This window comes from Myotis nattereri (assembly GCF_964212035.1).
Source record: "Myotis nattereri genome assembly, chromosome: 2".
NCBI lineage: Eukaryota > Metazoa > Chordata > Mammalia > Chiroptera > Vespertilionidae > Myotis > Myotis nattereri.
The window spans coordinates 57,070,639-57,095,008 of record NC_138076.1 but is presented as its reverse complement, the minus strand read 5'-3'; positions in this window follow the sequence as shown (position 1 = coordinate 57,095,008).

Below are 24,370 nucleotides of genomic sequence, written 5' to 3'. Positions count from 1 at the left end.
TAGCCTATAGATTACATGACTTTCTTTATAAAATAAAAAAATGTCTCATAAGAGATTGGGGGAAAGGGTGGGGTAGGGCAAATGTTTGCTTTTCTATAGATGGTCATACAACTGGAGATAGTCTTTCAAAACCATAATTTATGAGACACATGCAGACAAGTGTCTGGCGGTAGGTCCCTGGCTCCTGGGAGCTCCAGGAAACCTCGGACACATTTCCTGATTCCAGCTCGCCCAGCCCTGGCCCTGGCTGCAATCCCGCCTGCCTCCAGCCTGCAGATTCTGTGCTGCAATTGTCCCATTTCTCTGACAGCCTGTTCTCTCAGTGTCTGCTGCAAGCGAAAGAAAGATGAACCATTCGAAATGAGCAGAGACATAAGACTCCTAGGAAAAAAGAAACATAAACCCACAGAGCAACTGTGTTCAAATAAAAGCTGTGAATGCTGAGTGGACTGAAGATTCAAATTCTGGCCCAGGGCTCCTGTTGTGAGCAGCCCGGGTTCAGCTTTGGAGAAATAGAGGAGAGCTTTTGAATATTCCTTTCTTTGTCCCCCATGAGCCCTCGTTTTCTGTTTTGAATAAGAACTCTAAAACCAAAAGAATACTTTCAGTTTCTTTTTCTAAATGTGTTTGTACATGTGAGTTTTCTCCTATGCAGGACTGATTATTTTTCCTTCCGAGTCTATTTCTAGATTTTCCATGGTGCCAGATAACAAGGAACTTGCCTGTGTTTTTAGAAGAGAGTGGATTTGATTCCTGGTTTTGTTAGTTATATGTCCATGGACAAATTATTTAATTTTTCTGATAACATTTTCTTATCTGTAAAATGGGAATAATAATAATGTCTATCATGCAGGGTTGAAGTATGGACTAAAATAACAACATTTATAAAACAATTTCTTATAGTAACTGGTACATATTAGCACCCAAAGCATTACAGAGCAAAGGGACATTTTGGCTTAGATAAAATAAAGAGGGTTGATGCTTTAAAAATAGTTCATCACAGAGAGCCAATATTTGAAATGGAATAGGAAGACTGTCCCCCTGGTGCAAAGAAGTTTTAAGCATGAAAATCATGACTAGAGGCTGGAAAGTTGAGCAGCCCACAGAGGTGACCTCTACCAGCCTGGCGCCTGCAGGGTCTTGGGAAGGAGAGTGCATTGGGGTAAGGCCCCGTACTGCCTCCACACTTTCTTCCCACCAATGTCAGTCAGGTCTTCCCGGGGCCTGAGCAGCACCGTTGGTGGGTGCACACCCAAGCCAGGAAAGCCAAGCTCAGTCGGCTTCAAAGAGCCATAGACTTTAGTTCAGCTGTTCTCAACCTGTGGGTCGTGACCCCTTTGGGGGTCAAACGACCCTTTCACAGGGGTCGCCTAAGACCATCGGAAAACACATATATAATTACATATTTTTGTGTGATTAATCACTATGCTTTAATTATGTTCAATTTGTAACAATGAAATTGGGGTTTACCACAACATGAGGAACTGTATTAAAGGGTCGCGGCATTAGGAAGGTTGAGAACCACTGCTTTAGTTGAACTGTTCTGCAATAAAGTCGTACTTGTTGGAATTTCAAGTGAATTTAGGATGAAAATGTCGGGGAATTTAGATTCCTTCACTCTTACCATAAGGTCTCAATGCAAATTCATTGTTTATTGTTTGATTATTCATGTATTAATTCAGCTAACTTTTAAAAAATTATAGCAGCATACAATATTGTATAAATTTCTGGTGTGCAGCATATTAATTCAACATTGCTATAGCTTACAATGTGATCACCACACTAAGTTTAGTAACCATCTGCCACCATGCAGTTATCACATTATTATTGACTATGTTCCCCTCCACTTTTTTTTGCCCATCCCTCCACTCCTCTCCCCTCTGGCAACCATCTGTTTGTTCTTTGTTTCTATGAATCTGTTTTTGTTTTGTTTTGTTCATCCCTTTCTTCAAATTTTTAATTAAAAATTTTACATATAAGTGAAATCATATTGTATTTGTCTTTTTGCATCTGAATTATTTTGCTTAGCAAAATACCCTCTAGGTCCAACCATGTTGTCACAAATGGCAGGATTTCATTCTTTGTTATTGCTGAGTAATATTTCATTGTATGTATCTACCACATTTGTTTAGTATCTACTGAACACCAGGCATTGTGTGAAGCTCTGAAGCTCTGGGAATTAAACTGAATTACGGAAACCATGTTCTCTGGCTTCTAAAGGATATAATTATTTGAGATGGTCTCACCCAACCCTATCAGCATCCCTCCACTGTGGCTTTGGAACCCTAAGGTTTCCCAATTGGTTAATATGCACCCAGCTTTCTTTTAACAAGGCTAAAGGGATTTTCATTAGTACGTTAACTAAATTTAGGTAGATCCTGTGAGGAACTTGCTGGATCAAGACTAGTGGGATTATCTGAGTTCTAATGTCAAATAGGGGGTGAAGATATCCAAAATAGGTTTCCAAACAGTAAATAAAAATGAAATAGATTAGTGAATAGATAGATGGACAAATAGAAGATGAAACATACATTTTTTATTCTTGACCACTCTCTTTTCTGATTGTAATCTTCCTTTCTGGTTTCGCCTTATTCTAATCTGTTGGATTAGAATATTACTTATTATTATTATTAATAATAACTATTAGTTAACTAATTGTTGTATTATAAAATTAGAAAATAAGATAATACTGAACTAATATTAATAAATAAGATTAATTAATAATAGCAAATGTCTAATAATGTTTTATGTAGTAGATACAGTGCTAAGTTTGTCTCATTTAATTCTTACCTCAAAGAGATGGCGATTATTATCACCATTTTGTACATAAGGAAACAGGCACAGAGAGGTTAAGTAAACCCTCCAAGATCATATAACAGCAGAGTAAATGGTGGTGCAGTTAGGATTTACATCCAGGAATTTGTCTCCAGAGCTGACATTCTTATCTATATATTCAATCATTCTGCCTCTCTTTAGTTGGCCAGATTAGTTGGCAAATTGAGTTTTATCTCTGTGTTCTTGATCTGGGATTCTCTCTGTCTTTTAACTTTTTTAAAAAAAAGAAAATTCTAAGCAAACAAAAATAGAGAATATAGTATAAAAAAAACCTTATATGCATCATTCTTGGATCCTCTTTGCTTTCATCCCAGAGATATAATTGATTTAAAATGCTTTGTACGTTTACAATACTAGTAAATTGATGCACCTATGCATTGTGAAATAATTAACACAACAAGGGTTGTAAACACATTCATCACTTTTTTGTTGAGAACATTTAAGGTTTACTCTCAGCAAATTTCAAGTTTTCAATAAAATATTTTTAACTATAGTCACCTGCTATATATATTAGATCCCCAGAAATTGTCTATTTAGCAAATTATATCACATAATTTCATTATGGAATTAACTATTTGGCTATTAATAATAAATAACAGCTAACCTTCAATAATTGTTTAATCTTCAATAATACTGTGCTGAATTTATCTTACTTATTTCTCACCTCAAAGAGAGGTTTGTATTCATTCACCACCATCTCCCCATTCCCCTCACCTCCCATTCCCTGGCAACCACCATTCTACTCTCTGTTTCCATGAATTTGGCTTTAAAAATATATTTGACATAGCATTGAGAACATAAAGTTATTTGTCCTACTTATTTCACTTACCATAATGCCCTAAATATCCATTCATGTTACAAATGACAGGATTTCCTCCTGTATATCCTTCTTTTTTTATGGCTGAATAATATTCATATATCATTTCTTGATTCATTCATTCGTCTATGGATACTTAAGTTGTGTCCATGTCTTGGCAATTGTGAAAAATTGGGGTACAGATATTTCTCAGTATAGTGATTTCATTCCTTTTCGATACATACCTAGAAGTGGAATTCATGGATTATATGGTAGTTCTATTTTTAATATTTTGTGCAACCTATATACTGTTTTCCATAGTGGCTGTACCAATTTACATTCCCACCAACAGTTCAGCAGGGTTCCCCTTTCTCCACACCCTTGCCAATATTTGTTATTTCTTATCTTTTTCATGGAAGCCATTCTAGCAGGCATGAGGCGGTAACTCCTTGTGATTTTAATTTCCATTTCCCTGATGCTTAGTGGCGCTGAGCACCTTTTCATGTTCCTGTTGACTATTTGTATGTCTTCTTTTCAAGAATGTGTTTTTAGGTCCTCTATTTTTAAATTGGGTTATTTATTTGGCTATTGAATTGCTTGAGTTTCTTATGTATTTTAGATACTAACCCCTTACCAGATATATGGTTTGCAAATATATTTTTCCCCATTTTGTAGGTTGCCTTTTCATTTTGATGATTTCCTTTGCTGTGCAGAAGCTTTTTAGTTTGACATAGTCTCACGTGCTTATTTTTAAATTTTACTGCTTGTTATTTTTGTGTTATATTGAAAAAATTGTTTCCCAGACCAATGTCAAGGAACTCTTTCTTCTAAGAGTTTTACGGTTTCAGATCTTACATTTAACTCATTAATCCATTTTGAGTTTATTGTTGTGAGTGGTGTAAGATAAAGAGGTCTGATTTCATTACCTTGCATGTGAATATTGTTTCCCCCACACCACTTATTGGAGAAACTATCCTTTACTATAGAATATTCTTGGCTCCACAGCCAAATATCAGTTGGCTGTATATGTGTGGACTCCTTATTCCGTCCCATTGGTCTATGTCAGTTTTTATGCCCAGACCATGCTGTTTTGATTACTATAGCTTCATATATAATCTGAAATCAGGAAGTGTGATGCCTTCAGCTTTGTTCTTCTCTTTCAGAATTGTTTTGACTATTCGGGGTCTTTTGTGCTTTCATCAAATTTTAGAATTGCTTTTACTATTTTTGTGAAAAATGCCATTGGAATTTTGATAAGGATTGCATAAAATCTATAAAAGGTTTTGGGTAGTATGGACATTTTAACAGTATTAATTCTTCTGATTTATGAACATGACTATCTTTCTATTTATTTGTACTGTCTTCAATTCCTTTAATCAATGTTTTATAATTTTCAGTGTATAGATCTTTCATCTCTTTGGTTAAATTTATTCACAAGTATTTTATCATTTTTGATGTTATTGTAAATGGGATTGTTTTCTTTATTTCTTTTTTAGGTAGCCTGTCATTATATATAAAAATACCATTGATTTTTGTATGGGGATTTTGTATCCTGAAACATTACTAAATTCATACATTAGTTCTACCAGTTTTCTTGTGTGGAGTCTTTATATTTTCTATATATAAGATCATATTATCTGTAAACAGACAATTTTCCTTCTTCCTTTCTGAAATGGGTGCTTTTTATTTCTTTTTCTTGCCTAATTATTTTGGCTAGGACTTGAAGTACTATGTTGAATAGGAATTTTTTATGATCCTTGAACCACCTCCAAGCCCAAAATTATCAATCATGTGATTCTACAGCTTAAATTGGACAAATAAATTGGACAAATTAGGACTTCCTATCTGCCTACCTTTGTAGTGGCATATACAGACAGATCAGATAATTGCAAAAGGTAGACTCGTAATGAATGTGTTTTTTTTTAATAAAGTAGTTAAATTAAATAGAGTGCAGTATTTTAAAAATTCTGGCATAGGGGAAAAAAGGCATGGGTCTGCTTTTAATTTTTCTGATGGGGACAGAAGAGTTTGCACATTTTCTTTCTTGTGCCAGAGGATTTTCCAAAGTATTTTTCTTATCTTAAGGAGTGATAAAGTTATTCATAACCTGTTCCTATAGAACTAAGACTCCTAGAAAGAGAATTTTTCATGGCAACATTTGTTAAAATGTTGAGAAAGAAGGGTCAGGAAGAGTTCTACTAGACTCAGATTGGGGAATAAAATTCTGTCAGGGGTCAATGTGTGTGAAATACCACAGCAGACACGGCCGTGGAAAAGCATTTCCTTGGAAGTAGCAGTCTCTTCCACTTTGTGGTTGGATACTGTGGTTCTGTCTGAAACTCGATGTTTCTTGATGTGCTTTCCAAGACTCAGTTTTCTTCAAACTCTACACATTGGCCTTGCAATTCTTGCCCTCTACCAGGGAGTAAATTAACAAATATGAGTTGACTCTTAAATATCTAATTTCAGCCCCACCTCTCTCTCATCTCTAGACACATTAATCCAACTGCCTACTGGAAATTGCCACGGAGATGTCTCACATTTTCCTCAAACCTAAGATGTCAGAAATAGAATTCACTGTCTTCCCATTAGCCGCCCCTCCTTCCATTTTTTCTACAGCACAAAATGACACCCCCAATTGCCTAACCCCAAACCTCGACTCCTCATTGTCTCTTCTTCTCCACTTGCCATCAATCACCATGTCCTGCTGAATCAGCTTCCTAAATATATCTGCAATCTTGTCAATCTCTACTGCAGGCCAAGCCTCCGTCATCTCTAGACGAGAGTACTGCAAGAGTCTCCTAATTACATTTCCAGTCTTGTTTGCCTCTAATTCGTTTTCCTCCCCACCAAAGTGCTTCATCTGAAATGCAAATTTACCAGTACCTGGCCAGCTCTTCAAACGGTCTTCAAAGGTTCCACATTGCCCCAAATTCAAACTTCTTAGTTTAGCAAACCTCTCCAACTACGCCCTTTCCCCATCTCCCCTGGCACCCTGGATTTCAGACATATGATATGTTTGTGGTTCCAGGGCTACACTGATGGTTCCCCAGTTCTGTGCTTTTGCTCCTAATTTCCTTTCTCCTTCCCCATATCCTCACCAATGGCAGCCTATGTATCCTTCAAGATTTTCCAGACTCAAGGGCTTCCTCTTCTATAAAACCTTTGCTGAACCACTCTCTAAATTGCCTATAAGCTGATTTGAGTGTCTATGTACCTATTAGAATCTAAAATATATATAACTTAATTTCACTAACATTTTAATATATCAGTCTTTAGGGAGAGGTTTTTGTTTCCTCGACACCTAGTGCCAGTTTCTGGAGAATAGTATACTGAATATATTTGGGTTGTTTGCTTGATTGAATGACTGATTGAAACAGTAAATGTGCACACCTGCAGAGTTTCTTCTTATTACCACAAATAGGTTTTTAGATTTTGTTTCCTTTTTATTACAAAACTTTTCTCTGTACTGCTAAATGCTGTTAATGGGATTAACAGTTTACATGGAATAATTATCTTGTTTTATGTCAATTCTTCTAAACGCCTCCAGATTTATTTATTTTGTTACATAGATAACATCTCAATAATGTTGGAATTTATATCGATTCCTACAATCACTTTTTAAGTGATTTTTGCTAGTTTCATTTTTAAAATATATTTTCTCTCTCTCTCTCTCTCTCTCTCTCTCTCTCTCTCTCTCTCTCTCTCTCTTAAAAAGAAAGGAAAGGAGAGGGAGAGAGAGAGGTAGAAACATCAATGATGAGAGAGAACCATTTGTCTATTGCCTTCTGCAGGCCCCCAACTGGAGATCAAGCCTGCAACTCAGGCATGTGCCCTGATGAGAAATCAAACCCTAACTTCCTGGTTCACATAGGTGGACACTCAACCTCTGAGCCATGCTGGACTGGCTATTCTTTCACTTTTTTCGGTGACATTGCCTCTTGCTAATAACAATAAATATATAAAGAGCGTCAACCTCTTATCACTTCTAATTTGGTAATTGATTGGGTTCCTTTGGACACTGTCATTAGAAACTACCTGATATACAATATCGATTTGGTAAATTTGATTAGTTGTTTCAGATGGAATCTTCTTTACTCCTTCCTTTGTGAATTTCCTTCAGAATGTATTGGGAGCTTAACCATTTCCTGGCACTTACTAAGTAGTGATACCAAGACAGTAAGCAAGGCTGCTTACCTGAGGAGCTTTATAATATTGAAGTAAATAAGACGGTTGCACAGAGAGCTATAACATAAAGAGTGGATACACGCCAGGAGAAATCTACACAGTGCTGTGGGAACATACAAGAGAGACATACTTCTGGCGAGAAGGGGAACCTAAGGAAAGCTTCGTGGAAGAAGGGGACCTTTAAGTTTGGCTTTGAAAATGGAGTAAAATTCCAACAGATGAAGATTGGGGAAAGACATCGCACCCGGAAGGACATTGATGGTGGGTGGAGGTGGAGAAAGGACATGGTGTGTGGAGAAAAAGGAATGAAGGGACGGAGGGTCAAGAGCACACAGAAAGTGGAGTGGTACTTCTAGAAGATGTCTAGAAAAACTGCCAATATACCAGTAGATTATTATACTAAGAAAGCCTTTGAATGCTCACCAGCAATCAAGACTCACAGGGGGCTTTTGAGCAGAGGAAAGAATCTACTTTTCTTCTGCTATTATCTACCCACAGTGGCATATTATGTTCCCCTTATCTCTATACTCTACATTTGCAAAGAAATTGCCATGATATCACTTCGGTTTAGAGACCTTCTTCCCCAACCATTTTAAAACCATGCTTCTCCCCCCTTAGTCTTTTGGCACAGTGTTTTTCTATTTGAACTTTCATCACTTTTTTTTTGTTCCCTTGGGGACACTGCTATTAGAAACTGATATGGGGTATAAATTGTTCTATAATTATACTCACTGTAATAAAGAGCCCTTATCGAAATCCTCTAGCTCTCCACCTGTCATTTGATTTAAATATTATAGTCTGTTCTTCATATCAGCTATATCATATTAATGATGCACACTAAGAAACGTTCCCTTGGGAATGTAATATTACTTCTTTTACTCATATTCTTTATAGATTCAAAAATTCAGATTTCCTCCACTTTTGGGGGTGGGTAAACGCTGTGTCAGAAGTATATTGTGACTTTTTTCTCCCCAGGTGCCTTGCTGTTTCATGAAGGTGTTTTTTTAAAGTTTTATTCAGATATAATTTATATACCATACACTCACCCATTTTAAGTGCCCAATTCAATGAATTTTAGCATATTTAGAACATTTCTACCACCTTGAAAACAAAACTTGTACCTAATTACAGTCATTCTTCATTCCTAGGTCAACCCTACACAATGACTAATTTACTTTGTCTTTTTATATTTGACTTTTTTTTGACAACTTATATAAAAGGAATTATACAATATGTGTTCTTTTGTGTCTGGCTTCTTTTTGAGGCACAATCATGTGGCATGTATCAGTATTCCTTTCATTTTTATTGATGGAGTACTCCACATTTTATTTATCTATTTGCTGGTTGATGGCCATTTGAGTCATTCCCACTTTGGGGCTGGAGTGAATAATACTGTTCTGGACACTCTTGTACAAGTTTTTGTGTGGACATGTTTTTATATCTTTGTGGTAGATTCCTGGGAGTGGAATTGCTGGGTGGTGTGATACATTTGTGTTTAGTCTTCTAAGAGAGTATTAACATACTTTCCAAAGTGGCTGTTCAGCTTACGTTGTCACCAGAAATGTATGGGGGCTCTACTTTCTCTGTATCCAGCAACACTTGCTATTGTCTAACTTTTATTGTAGCTATTTTTGTGGGTGAGATGGTATCTCATTATTGTTCTAATATGCATTTCCTTAATGACTAATGATATTGAGCATTGTTTTGTATATTTAATAGAGGCCCAGTGCACAAATTCATGCACAGGTGGGATCCGGCCGGCCTACCCCAATAGGGACCTATTGGGCCAGGCCAGCCGGGGGTAGGGGTTGTGGGTGGTTGGCCAGCTGGCTCCATCCCTGATTGGGGTTGGGGGGGGGTGTCAATCATGGGCGGGGCCGGCTGTGGGGAAGGCCGTGGGTGGTTGGCCAGCTGGCTCTGCCCCCTGGTTGAACTCCCAATCGAGGGGACAATTTGCATATTAGCCTTTTATTAAATAGGATTGGACATTTCTATATCTTCTATGGAGAAATATCTAAATCATCAGTATATTTGTTATTTGTCTTTTTATTATTGAGTTCTAATGGCTTTTATATTAATCTGGATAAAAGTCCTTTATTAGATATATAATTTCCAAACATTTCCTTCCATTCTGTGGGTAGTTTTACATTTTGGGGGGTCTTTTTACTTTCTTGTTGGTGTCTTATGATGCTCTAAAATTGTGAATTTGATAAAATTTAATTTATCAATTTTTACTTTATCTCTGGGCTTTCAGTGTTCACCCATTTTTTTGAGGTGTGGGTCACATCAATTTATGAAAACTGTTGTTATATTTATGATTATATAACAAAAGGAGGTCTCTATTACCTAATCTGAAAGGTAGTGGGGACTGCTCCATTCTACCTCCTCCCCCCAGGCATCCATTCATCCACTGTGAATTTCCAAAAATTACAGCAGTGAATTAAAATTACTTTCAGCTTTGGGGGTTCACTGCCTCCACAAACTTCTCTTATTCCCCTCACTATCCTGACTTTAACTTTGACATAGTAATGAATCTGTCCTGAGAGCTTCAGAGTGTATCATCCAACCAGGCTCTGCTGGGTTATAGGGCCATAGAAATCACCCACAGTACATTCAAGGGTGTCTCATGTGCCTGGTGTTGCTGGAAACAGACTACCCAAGCCTGCTCCCCTGGACTTTGTCCAGGTCTCCAGAACTCAAAGCAGCAATCAGGTTATGAAAGAGTCTGAACTAGGAGCCAGAAGACCTGGGTTCTAGTTCTGAATCTGCTTCTTACTTGTTTTCTAACTTTGACAAAATCACTGAATCTTACTGTAGTTTAAGATTTTTTATTGAGAAAAAGAGCTTTTGGATTTCTAATATTTCTCCTTTACAGCAGTGGTTCTGTGTGTGTGTGTAGTTGGGCAGTGATGGGTAATAGTGTCATCCTGTTCCCTTCCTTTCCCCACAGGACATTTGTAAGAAATTTTTGGTTCTAACAACCCAGAAACACTATTGTATGTTTTGGGTAAAGATATTGCTAAACATCCTGAAGTACACAGGACAACTCCTACAACAAAGAATCACTCAGCCCCAAAAGCAATAGTACTGAGCTTGAGGAGTCCTGCCTTAGAGCATATTTTTATTAGTATTTTTAGAGAAAGTACCCTCTTTTCTTTTATCCAAATACTTACTTTCTTCTAAAGCTCAGCTCCAAAGTGGAGCTTTCTTTGTTCATTCTAATTAATAATTTTTTTTCATTTACATAATTCCTATTGATACTTGTTATTATGTCACTAATAAGCCTAGTACAATAAAAACTATAATTCTAGACAATTTATCTTTTTAAAAAAATCCTCATCCAAGGACAACTGAGCCACACTGGCCAGGACACAATTTATCTTTTTGAGAAATAAGGAATATATGTTTATAAGCTAATCAATTAAAATATTATAACATAGGTTTTTACTTTTTGTCATCAAAGAAATTCTGAGCATTGTGAAGATTTTTTATTCCATCTGATCCTGAGATACCAGGAGCCTCCATTACTCACAGCTAACCGAAATTTTACCAATTTACATGTCAGGTCATTTGAGGATCTTTCTGGCCCAATCCATTCCAGGCTCTTCATCTGGGGCTCAATCCAACAAAGTACCTCTCAGATGGTTTCATTCAGGAGAGTAGAGACCCTGCTCAGGCTCACTTAGGGACAGTCTGTCAGGCAAAGAAATGAATTCAGGGCCTGGGTGGAGATTTCATAGCAGGGCCAGTTCATGGTATACATAGGGTATTTGTTTTCTAAAATAAATTTCCTTACACTTTCCCTCTGTATGTCACCCTGTTTTAACATTTCTCTATTTCCCACCATAGATCATGAAAAATTGTCTTTGCCAAACTCTGCACCAGCTTAAGAAGCACATTCTAGAGCATGTCATGGGAGGCACTCATGGAGACATTAAACAGCACCAGGTGCAGAACTGACCCCGAGAGGACCACCACTCAATATGCCCCCAAGGCTGACATTTAACCATTGATGACTTCTGAGTAGGCCCTTCTGACCAATAGCACATCAATCAATGGTGTTCTTCCAACCCTGCATTCCCAGAATCACTTCTCCGTAGAGCTGACCCCATTTGTTCTCATTAGTTGTTTGACTCAGATAGTATAGCTAACATTTAAAGGCAACTACAAGTGACTTATAAAGATCATAGACTCGTTTGTGTGGTAAATATCAGTTGGCTAGCAAACATGAAAATACAATGATTTTCAGTTTTCATTTTACCTTAACAGGTTACTATAAGAATATCTATCCTCCTTCTTCCATGAAATCTGTTTTCCTAATTATCTTCATTGAGCCTTAATTTGACCATATGGACTCTGTGTTTGTATACATGTATCTGTGTGTGTGTGTGTGTGTGTGTGTTTATGTGTGTATGCAGAGGGGTTAATCTGCTCAGTTAGCATTGGATTTTACATGATATTCTCTCTGTGGAATATCCATTATTCAATTTTATAATTTTACTAAATAAATTCAATGAGTATCTTACAACTTTTCTATATAATTGCTTATTAGTTTCAGGAGTTGTTGTTTTTTTTTTTAAATTCTTTGGGATTTTCTACATAGGTAATCGTATCATCTATGAATAAAGATAATTTTATTTACTCCTTACCAATATATGTCCCTTTGGTTTCCTTTAATTATTTTTTCCAAGGAAAAATTTCCTTTTGTTAATAGCTTTACTAGCACTTCTAGTATGATGCTGGAAAACAGTGGCGAGAGGAGACATCCTTGCTTGTTCCTGATCTTAGCAGGAAAACTTCTAGTTTCTCACTATTAAGTATAGTATTGTCTGCAGGATTTAAAAAATATTATTTGTCAAATTGAGGAAGTTTTCCTCTATAGCTTATTGAGATTTTTTTTTAATTTTAATTTGTTGTGAATGGGTTTTGGGTCTCTCAAATGCTTTTTCCACACCCATTGATATGATCATATGATTTTTCTTCTTTAGCTTGTTGTTGTGATAGATTACATTAATTGTTTTTGAATGTTGAACCAGCCTTGCATGGCTGGAATAAATTCCAATAAATCATGGTGTATAATTTTTTTCCTACATTGTTGGATTTGCTCTGCTGATATTTTCTTGAGGATACTTTTAAAATATATTTGTATTTATTTCAGAGAGGAAGGGAGAAGGAGAGAGAGAGAAACATTAATCTTGAGAATCATTGATCAGCTGCCTCCCTCATGCCCCCTACTGGGGATCAAGCCCGCAATCCAGGCAAGTGCCCTGACTGGGAATCGAGCAGTGATCTCCCAGTTCATAAATGGACACTTAACCACTGAGCCACACTGGCCGGGCTGCTTGAGGATTTTTGTGTCTGTATTTACGACAGGCATTGGTCTATAGTTTTCTTTCTTTGCAATGTCTTTGTAAAACAGTTTTCTACTTCAATTGTGCCTATGAGGCAAGTACTAATATTCTTTCCTTATTTTACACATGAGGTACCTGAGACACTAAGCCATTTCATAATGTGTACAAGATCACCAGCTAGTAGTTGGTGCAACCAATGTTTAAACCAGGTGATACAAAGTTAGAACTTCCTCCCATCTACTGCACTTACTGACTTCTAATTAAAGATAAGCAAATGCCTTCAACTTTCTTAAATAAGTTTTCTTTTTCATCTGTTGGAATCTTGTAGACACTTTAGACAAAACACAGGAAGAAAATGATTTTATTTATATCCTTTTGTAGTAATATTAATATTTAATTTTTAATTTAACCCAATCTAACTTAATAATTTAAACTCCCAAAGGATATTTACCAACTCCCTTAAACTTGGAAATCTGGGAGTGCCTCTTCATTCAGGCCCAGTCGGATCCAGGAACTCAAATCCTATTCCTAAGCTCACCTTCTTCTGCATCTCTCAGATACATTTTATCCATGGGATGGGTGGGCCAAATGGCCTCCAGTAGTTACATCCCAGCAGCTGAATGACCCCAATAGAATACTTAATTGTGTTTCTATTAATAGAGAGTTAAAAAAAATCAGATCTTATGATTTTGCTCAGATCTATGTAACTCACAAGCCTTCTGGATGGCTTCTATGTTTACCATAGGATGCAGAGATTTTTAGAGTTTTGGCCTCTTTTTGTTATTTACTTTTAGCCATATATAAACATTATCTTATTAACATTGCACATACCTCACACTCAGTCATTTTTAATGTAGAATTAACTATAGAATTTATATGGAGATGCCCATTCTGATTTACGGTAGCTTCCTTAATACACTGTCCTCATGTCTGACGGATCATATTCTGATTCTGACTCTGAGGTGAGAGAGGAACGAAAACCTCTCCCCAAAGTGTTGAAATGGTGAGCTAGATGTGACGAAAGTCACTTGCCTGGGTAGAGACAAGGGCTGACTGACAATATCCTCAGATGAGTTTCCTTCCTTATTGCCCTGGCCTTCAGCACCACATCCATTTGCTTAAGTGTAAGGAAGGTCATGACCTGCTCTCCATGTAATGGGATATTATTACTCTCTGAAGCTACAGGGTGCCCAATCTAGTCTCCATGAGTATACATTGGAGCTTGGCTCTTCCCTGTGTGAGGCAACCAATTGATGTGTCTCTCTCACATCGATGTTTCGCTCTCTCTCCATCCTTCCTTCCCTCACTTCCACTCTCTCTAAAAATAAAGGGAAAAATATCCTCAGTTGAGGATCAACAAAACAAAAACAATTCAGAAATGTTGATATATATATTTTATAGACTATTTAATTTTTCGAGCAGTTTTAAAATTTGCAGTAAAACTAACAGGAAAGTGCAGAGATTTCCCATATACTTGCTGCCCCCACTTAATATATTTTTTATTTAATATTATATTTCAAGGCAAAATAGCCAGTAAAAGGTTCATATGTAAGAATGTTTATTATAATGCTTATATTAAAAATAAATTGGGAAGAGTCAAGTAAATTATAGTACATGCCTTGGCTGTTAATATTTTGATGTAAAAGAAAATTTAAATATGGGTTTATGTTATGGTATTAAATAAATATACATGGATTCAAACTTTTTATATAGTGTTATTCCAAATTTAAATATACATATGTTATATACATAATTTATATAATTGTAGGAAATAAACCAAAATATTAATGGCTTTAATTTTGAATAATGAGTATATGGGTGATTTTAGTTTCCTCTTTATATTTTACTTATAATTTAAAACTTTAATAGTAAATGGAGATTACTTCTTAAATAGGAAAATCCAAAGAAAATGTTGTAAAATATTTGTAAACATTACAGAAGTCATGGAAAATAATAATTGAGAAATAAACATTGGATTTAACAACTGGAAGGTCAGTGATAAAATATGCAAGAGGAGATTAAGGTAAATGGTGTCAGAAGAGGTAAAAGGGGATTAGAGTGAGATGGGAGGAGAAATCCAAAGGTTCTGCCTCCCTGTTAGAAAGTATGGCTCCCAAATAAAGGAGGAGAATACATCATAACCATGTCATCTTTTTGTGTTAATCCTCACCAGATTATTTTTTCTATTGATTTTTAGAGAGGGTAGAAGAGAGGGAGAGAGAGACATCGATGTGAGAGAGACACATTGATTGGTTGCCTCCTGCATGCACCCTGACCAGGGCCAGGGATTGAACCTGCAACCCAGTTATGTGCCCTTGATCAGGAATCAAACCTGTGATGCTCTAACCAATGAGCAATAGCAGGCAGGACTAATCATGTCATCTTTCGAGTGTCTAATAGGTATTGTACTTGATTTTTATATTTAACTGTAAAAAAAAAACCCAAAATAAATGTCACGTCCATTATAAGAAAACTGAGACTTAGAGAAACGAATCTTACAAAAACAAAGCAGTGATGCTGTAATCTGCTGACTTTCCACCATGCTACACTGTCTTCTAAGAATGGCAAGTAATGTCAGGGGAATGGTGTGTTTATTTTACTAGACTTTATTTTGTTCGTCTCAGCTAGTGAAGGCCTATCTGAGCAAGGAGGCAAGAAATCACGGGGCACGGTGCACTCCTTCATATTTAGTTTCCTTGACAGTGGAGCCGAGAAGCTAATTTACAAGTTTGGACTCAGGCCTGCCTGGACTTAAATCTGTGCTTTACCTTTTACTCTCTGCAAGACTGGGCACATCACTTAGCCCCCCCAGCCCCGACTTTCTTATTTATCTAGTGGAGATAATAACATCAGTCTCAAAGAGTTGTTTTGAAGATGAGGAGGATAATATATGTAGGACTATCTAGCACAATGCCCAGCACAAAACAGCCTTCATGTATGGTTGATTCGGTTGTTGATATTTTTGTTATAATATGATTGAATTGTCATTGATTTTTTGAGGGGGTAAAGGGTAGATCTTGATCCTGTCATGTATTTAGGAATATTTTATATTTTAATGTGAAAGGTGAATATAATTTTAGTCATTGACGGATTCATTCCCTTAACAAATTTTTATTAATGCCAACCATGTGCTCACCATGGTACTAGAAAGTGAAGGTGGAAGAATAAGGTAGACATTGGCTCTCTTCTAAGAAGCCAGTGGAGAGACACTATGGAAAGTGATTATTATAAAGTAATTAATAACTGCTCTGATAGAGGTATGAACTGAGTGCTAGGGAAGCCAGGGGTGGGGGTAGCAGTCTGCCTAGGGCACTTTCAAGAGGCATCAGAGAGAAGGTGACTTTTTATAGTAATAACAACTAATACCATCTTGTAGTGTCCAAGAACTATTCTAAGAATTTTGCATATATTATTGCATTTGCTCTTCATTATGTTATCCTGCCTCTTACCATATGGCCCTTAAAGAGAAGTTGCAATATTAGAAAATTCCCTAGTATACCATCCAGAAAAAGTGAAGGTATAGGGTTTTCCAAGTGTTTTCTATGGGAAGTTACCCTTCACAAATGCTACCTGAAAAGGATTCCACATTCAAATAAATTTGTGAAACATGTAATGCTTTTGTCTCTTGGAGTATTGAAATGAGGTAATATTTTACAGGTTCTGAGAAGATGTTGAGATTTTTAAACTCAGACTTACCCAAATAACAATACAATTTATGTAAGAAAAAAAATAACAACTATAAACATCTTTTTTAAAATAAAATATATTTTATTGATTTTTTTTTTTACAGAGAGGAAGGGAGGGGGATAGAGAGTTAGAAATGTTGATCAGCTGCCTCCTGCACACCTCCTACTGGGGATGTGCCCGCAACCAAGGTACATGCCCTTGACCAGAATCAAACCTGGGACCCTTGAGTCCGCAGGCTGACTCTCTATCCACTGAGCCAAACCGGTTAGGGCGCAACTATAAACATCTTAAGGAACTACACTTTGCAGAATTCTGTGGAAATGCTGACTTAGACCATCTCTTACCTTCTAAGCAAATATCTATTTGCTTTCTGGAATACTCTTTTTTTTTTTTTTTTAACAGGGAGATGCATGGGAGGGATGGTGACTTCTGTTATATTTTAAGATATTTTGAATGAAAATGGCACAGGCTTGACAAAAGTGGAAATAGTAATAGAAGGAACTGGGAAATTGGGAAATGGCATAAAACTCAGAACCAGAAAATGGCAAAGCTGTTGAAGATTGTGTTGTTTAGAAGAGGGTAACTTCCAAATAATTTAGGTTAAGAGCCTGTAAAATTTCAGGAAAATTATGTTATGACACAGTGCTTAGAAAAAAAATGATAATTATCATTGCATGAACATGAAACAAGACTCTGAGTTTATATTATTTTGCTTGGTTTTAGTCTTTCTTAAACCACATCTAACTAAAATTTCACATGTTTTTAAAGGTCAATATTCTAAAATTTGTTTTTGCAATATTACCTGACAAGGAATAAGCCTTTTGAAACCACTGAAAAATACTTTAAGCAGTTTACAGTGTTTAATTGCACGATTGGTTTTCAATTATATTGCGGTCATGACCTGAAATTTCTTAACAAGTGTAATGAATCTTTTCTTATGTCTGGTTAATTATTACAATTTGGTCAATATCTGTTTAATGTAATAAAATTGAAGTGAGTCTAATACTTGCATCTCACTAATATTTGGATGTAAGTGGTTCTAGAAGATGGTTAAGCGATGCAAAGGTATATTCCAGGGTTGTCCTTCTCTATCCTGGTCCCATCTCTTGCACTTGGGCTTTTTAAGTTTTCTCATTGTCATCAAATCAGCATTTCCCGGAAGTGGCAAATGCTCCATTCGGTTTTGGTTCACACATCAAAACTTCAGTCATTAACTCAAACACGCTGCCCCTCAAAGGACGATATGGAAGGCCAGAACAGAGTGAGACGGGGTCTGATCTCGCAGTTGCAAACATTAAACTGCAGGCTAAGCACCGGGAGCTGCCTGTGGCCTGCTCGTGTGGGATGAGCATCCTAGGGCACAGGCTCAGGGCTCCCTGGCACTAATGAGTAATCCGCCTCTCCAGGCGGGAAGGCGGCCAGAAACAGCAGCCCTGCTTTCCTTTCCTCTTCTTGGTCCACTCAGATTTTACAATGTACGTCGCCTCTTTTCTCATACTACAGTCACACACACACAAAAGGATTAACTAAGGTTTACTTTTTTAATTAAATGTAGTACCACTTAGGAAGGTGTATGCTAATCTGAGGCCAAATCTGCCTCCCTCAGCTTTACAAGATGCTGGCCCCAGCAGAGGCTGTAAAGCTCTCGATAAGCGAGGTGAGGAGCAAGGTGCAGGTCCCCCAGCGATAACCTCTTGACTCCGACATTATAGGTCTTTCTGCTGGAATTGAGTTCTACATCTTACTCGATGGGTTATTGTCACAGATGAGTAATGAACGCACCCTGCCCGAGTCCCAAGGTGCAGGAGGCAGTCGGGCAGGCCACTGGGAGGCCCAGCTGCAGGCTGCGGGGCAGGCAGAGGAAGGGAAGGCAGTTAAAGGCGCAGGGACAGCGGTGACCGCTGGGGACCCGCTGGGGGAGCAGCCACAGGCCAGGCCCATAGGCTGGGCCATGGAGGTGTGCATTAATCACAATGTTCCCTGGGCTAATGGGCGGTACAGAGAAGGCAGCCGGGACCACAGAACAAAGGCAGACCATGACGAAGAGGGCACCTCTGCTGGCTGGGAGTTTGTAAGGTGTTTTGTTTTGTTTTTAGGTAAAGTAAATGACAGTTACCAACACCAGCAAACTGATGCATAAGGCATGGTTAGGCAGCACGTTTAGGGGAGGGAGTCTTTCCTTCCAGTGTCCCTTTGTGCACCTGAATTTGTTATTTGGATGTCTGATTTCCTTGCAGCTTCCTAAGTAAGGAGTTAGTTTCGCTGGAGAAGGGGTGCCTTTCTGAGGACCAGCACTGCAGGCTTGATATGAGTTCTAAACTAGTGTCTGGTTATAATTTTAAAGATAGAGGTTTGGGTAACTACAGAAATATGACACATGACATCATTGACTATGATTTAAAAACCCTGTGTGCAATGCACTTATATATTATTCTTAAAATTACTATTAAATTGCTTTGTCGAATAGATCTACATTTAAACAACAAACCAATACCAACAAAAAAAGCAACTTGACAAGCTATCTGCAGTGAATTCTGATGTACCACCTGACCATTTCCTCTCTTCAAGTGAGGGGGTGGGGTGCGCGATATGCCTCTAGCCAAGGACAAGAAAACTTTAAGAGCTGAAACTGAAAATATGTTTCCTAACTACTTCTCTGAGCTTAAGACAATGCATCGTTTTCTAAAAGGTAAACCAATTGACATTTTATTTTACCTGTTTATAGCAATTGTATATTTATAATCTTTTTCATTCAGAAAGATTTTTATAATCTCCACATTTGCCAAAATAATAGTTCTTTTTAAGTAGTAAGTCAGAAATTCTTAGAGAAAAGGAAGCAGAAGGGTAGAATTAAGTAGTAAGTACTGTGAGTAATAAGTTCAGTAAGGAGTAAGTACAGTGAGTAGTAAGTACAGGCTGGGAAAAATAGGAGAGACACAATTTCTCTCCTTCATACCAAGAGGCCTCCTCTTTCTCATCTGTAAAGTTTGGACTTGGCAATGGAGTTTCATTGATTCTTTGCTCATCCCCCTTATATGCAACTGAACTACAAAATCTTCAAGTCTCTCTACTTGCCTTTGAACAAGGGATTCAGAAATGTAAAGATACGCTACCTATTCCAATAATAACAGTTTTGCTAAACACACACATATAGTATATAAGATAAAGCTTTTTAGTGCCTTAAATATGGGAAAATCTGAGGTTTTTAGATAATGACATAGAACATTCCAGTAACTGCAAAATTCACAAATCAATTATCGTGAGTTTTGCTTTCTAATTTACAAGGCTGTCCTATGATTTCTTCTCTTGGCCTATCTTGATGGTTCTGGCTTACCTTCTGTTAATAGTCCGACCCTCATCTATCATTTTAATATAGAGATCTGAGAACAAAGCAGACCCACTTCCATAAGAACTGTGGTGCATGAGTTAGTGTGTATTTGCAAATAACTACTCAGGCCTATGTGGGGTTAGGATAAATATCTTTGGTTTCCCCGGTCTTGGAAATAAAAGAGTTGAACTAGACAACCCACAGCTCTTATTTCAGAAAAACAGTTCCCTGTTCCATCATTTAGAGTAAATCAGTGCCCTATTTTGAGCCAGGAAAGGAGATTGAATGAGTACATTATGATTTGGAAAATCAATTCTGTTAGTTAACCTTCAACCCACAGCAGTACCCCAGCAGGTTCAGGTCAAATGAGTATTTACAAATGTTTTTTGAATGTGTGATTCTAATGGAGAGGGTCATCATATTTTTATTAACTTTTTATGCTACATTTTTAAATTTTACAAATGGAACAATTAGCTTAACAATATACAAAATGCATGCTTTCCAAAAGAGAGAGGGGGAAAAAACTCATAAGTACAAGACATTGAGCATGTCTCTGTAGATAATCTTAAAAGTCTAATTCAATTTAAGATAGTAATTGTAGATGAGAATCTGAAAATGTTATTTAGCTACATACACATCAAATAATCAAATATATATACATACATACATATATGTATGTATATATACATATACCAGTATATTTTCTTTCATGTTAAAATCTGCTCAGGTGGTGTTCCTTTAGAATCCTACAGATGTACCAAGAAGCAAACTCATACAGTAGAAAAGACTAATAGAGCATATATAATCATGGAAAGCATGAGCAAGTGTTTATTCCTTGCTACATAAAGATTATATTGGTGAGAAAAGTATGTTCCTGAATGAAAATAATTCCAACATTCGCTCTTCTAAAATGGGGTTCTCTTTTTAGTGTTTCCTGCGGCCTGTGCCATTACACATTCTAATGCAATGGAATAGCTGCTAAAAAGAAACTAAGTTCTTGTTTGAATTTAAAACACAAGGATCCATTTCTGCCTAACAGTCTTGTAGCGGCATTCCCTGAAGTGTATCCCATCTGCTTTTGGGAGCTCTCATTGCAATATGCGGTGATTGCAGGATAAGCACACCATTTTCCTGTCAATACTTTCCTATTAGCCTCCTGGATCCATACATCATCATCTTGCTGGCCTGCAGTTTGCTTATCTTTGTCTCTGAGGCTGCCTTTGATTTATCTAACACCCAGGCTAATGAGGCATGGAGCCCAGGGTGGCTCCAAGGATAATGCACTCCTGTATAAAAATGCTTAAGGAAGGATCAAGTGTTAATCCATTCTAGACTAAAAGGCCTAGCCCTTCAACAAATGTTGTATTTCTTAATCGCCAAACTAAGACTATAATAGCTCCCCCTTAAGCTACTACCATCAGTAAAACTATGCACAATAACTATGTGCAATTTACACACACACACACACACACACACCAACCTGGAAAATTGGATTTTAATTTGTGCTTCTAAAAAAAAGCCAAAAATAGTTTTATCTTAGCAACTATTATCACCATTATTTGACAGTATTCTTATGCAAAAATAAGTTAGCTTTAATATTTAATTTACAATAATAGTTTTATATTCCCTTGCTGGGACTTATGTTTTTCTAAAGACAAAATAACAGAAGCTACAATGTGGCAAGAATAAATCAAGCCAGCTATTTCAATAATGGAGGTAATTACAAAGTTTACATATCTGAAATGTACCCAGTGGTTAGGGGTTGTTTAATTAACATAAAAATTTCAATATTATCAGCAAGTGTGTTGGTATCACAAAAGCATTGTTAAAAATGTATTTTAAAATAGTAATGATTTTCACTATTTTAGTTATATACATTTTAGCCTTAAAACACTATTTACCTGATACACAGTGGATTCTACATTATTACAACTATATAGCACAGCATAAATAAGCTAGTGACTATTTATTTCAGTCAATATCAATAATCTAGAAACATAAGCCCAAGATATTTCTCTTAGAAATAATGTCCAAATAGGAGGTCTATATTAATCTACATACATAGATAATGCCCAAATATCTACTTATCTACTTCTTCCATTTATTTTTTTAGCATAAAGAACCTTAAGTTTGGTGTACTTCTGAATTTTCTTTAAAATAGTGTGTTTGTTCTATTAATCATATACAATGAGAAATAAGATGCAGAAGATTCTTCCCTTTATACAATTTTTTTTTTTGCCGCAGCTAGGATCAAAATGAATTTACTGAAAAGCAAATATGGAAGGGAGAGAGAGAGAGGGAGAGAGAGAGAGAGAGAGAGAGAGAGAGAGAGAGAGAGAGAGAGAGAGAGAGAGAGAGAGAGAAACAAGGCTAGTCTGCACTATGCAGCTAAATTGTGGCAAAAGTCCCAGGAGAGGAAAGGCTCACTCAGAATCATGGTTTAACAAGAAAATCCTTCACCCTTGGTTCTCTCTATGGCCCTGAGGACCTGACCCAGGTAATCAGTCCCTTTATTGGTCACTAACCAACATTATTGAGAACCAGGGTGGAATTTAATGATGTGACATTATTAGGAATTGTTATTGAGATGTAAATGATCTTCAGTTGCTTTATTTAAGTCACATAAAGAACCTAGTTTAGAATGAAAATTACTTATTGATTATTAGGGCAATTAACAGAATAAATTTTAGTGCTGGTATTAACATTTTCCTAAAGTCCAAAACTGTTGCTGTTTATTTCTTTGAGTAGATTTATCCTTAAAAGGTGGTTTTTTAAAAAACAAAACAAAAAAACAACAACAAGGAACCAATTGCCAAAATTCATTCAAAAATATTTGAAGTTCTTCTATTTTGCCTTTTAGTAGAGGAGACAAACATGTCAGAATAAGATAGACCTGCATAAACTTAACTGCATAATTAAAGGAAAGGAATATTTCATTTTACTTTATTTAAAAACAAACAAAAAACAAAACCCCAAACCTTTAAGGTCAATGAAAGTTTATTGTAGATTTGTTGCTAACATCTGTCAGGTAGTCAGCATCATTCATAATTTATGGAGTTGACTTCCTTAATTGTAATTCTTTCTTTTCAAAAATATTTTTATTGAATTTTAGAGAGAGGTGAAAGGAGAGGTAAAGAGACCTCTATTTGATGTGAGAACAAAACATTGATCTACTTCCTCCTGTACTCCCCTCTACTGGGGATGGAGCCCACAACCTGGCTTGTGTCCTGACTCAGAATCAAACCGAGACCCTTCCTTTCCATGTGTGGGCCACGCTCTAACCACAGGTAACACCAGCCAGGGCCAAACCATCTTTACAAAATGAGAGAGAGAACATCTATGTGAGAGAAAAACATTAATTTTCCTCCCACCCATTCCCTGACCAGGGACCTAGCCAGCAGTCCAGGCATATGGGCATGTGTTGGAACCAGCAACCTTTTGGTGCACACACCAACTGAGCCACACCGGCCAGGGCTCTTGCTTTCTTTCACTAATTTTTTTTAAAGGGCGGATCAATTCTTAGAATATGGCCTTTTGAGCACTAATCATCATTTCTATGACTTCCAAGAAGTGATCATGGTATGTACAGTTATGTACACAAAGGTGTAAAGTTAATTAGGTACATAACTCAATACCCAATCTTTAAAATTAGTTAGAATTATTTTGATGCCATGGGCAAAAGTTTTTTTGTTTTGTTTTTCAAGCCTATATGATTTAGCTTTGTGCTATTAGCTTCAGCCTATGGTGCTGTGGTGCATTCTCTTCAAAGGGGATTTCTAATGGGCCCAATCTATCAACTGGCATCACTATTATGTAGTTTTTATTTATTTTTATTTTTTTAATTTTATTTTATTGTTTAAAGTAGTACAGATAGTAGTACACATGTCTCCTTTTCCCCCCCCATTAACTCTCCCCCGGGCTCCCCCACTCCCTGGCACATGCCCTCACCCCACCCCGCCAGTGTCTTGTCCATTGGTTATGCTTATATGCATGCATACAAATCCTTCGGTTGATCTCTTACCTCCTCCCCACCCCCCAACACTCCCCAGCCTTCCCGCTGTAGTTTGACAGTCTGTTCAAAGCCTCTCTGCCTCTGTATCTATCTTTTTGTTCATCAGGTTATAATGTTCTTTATTATCCATAAATGAGTAAGATCATGTGGTGTTTTTCTTTCACTTCCTGGCT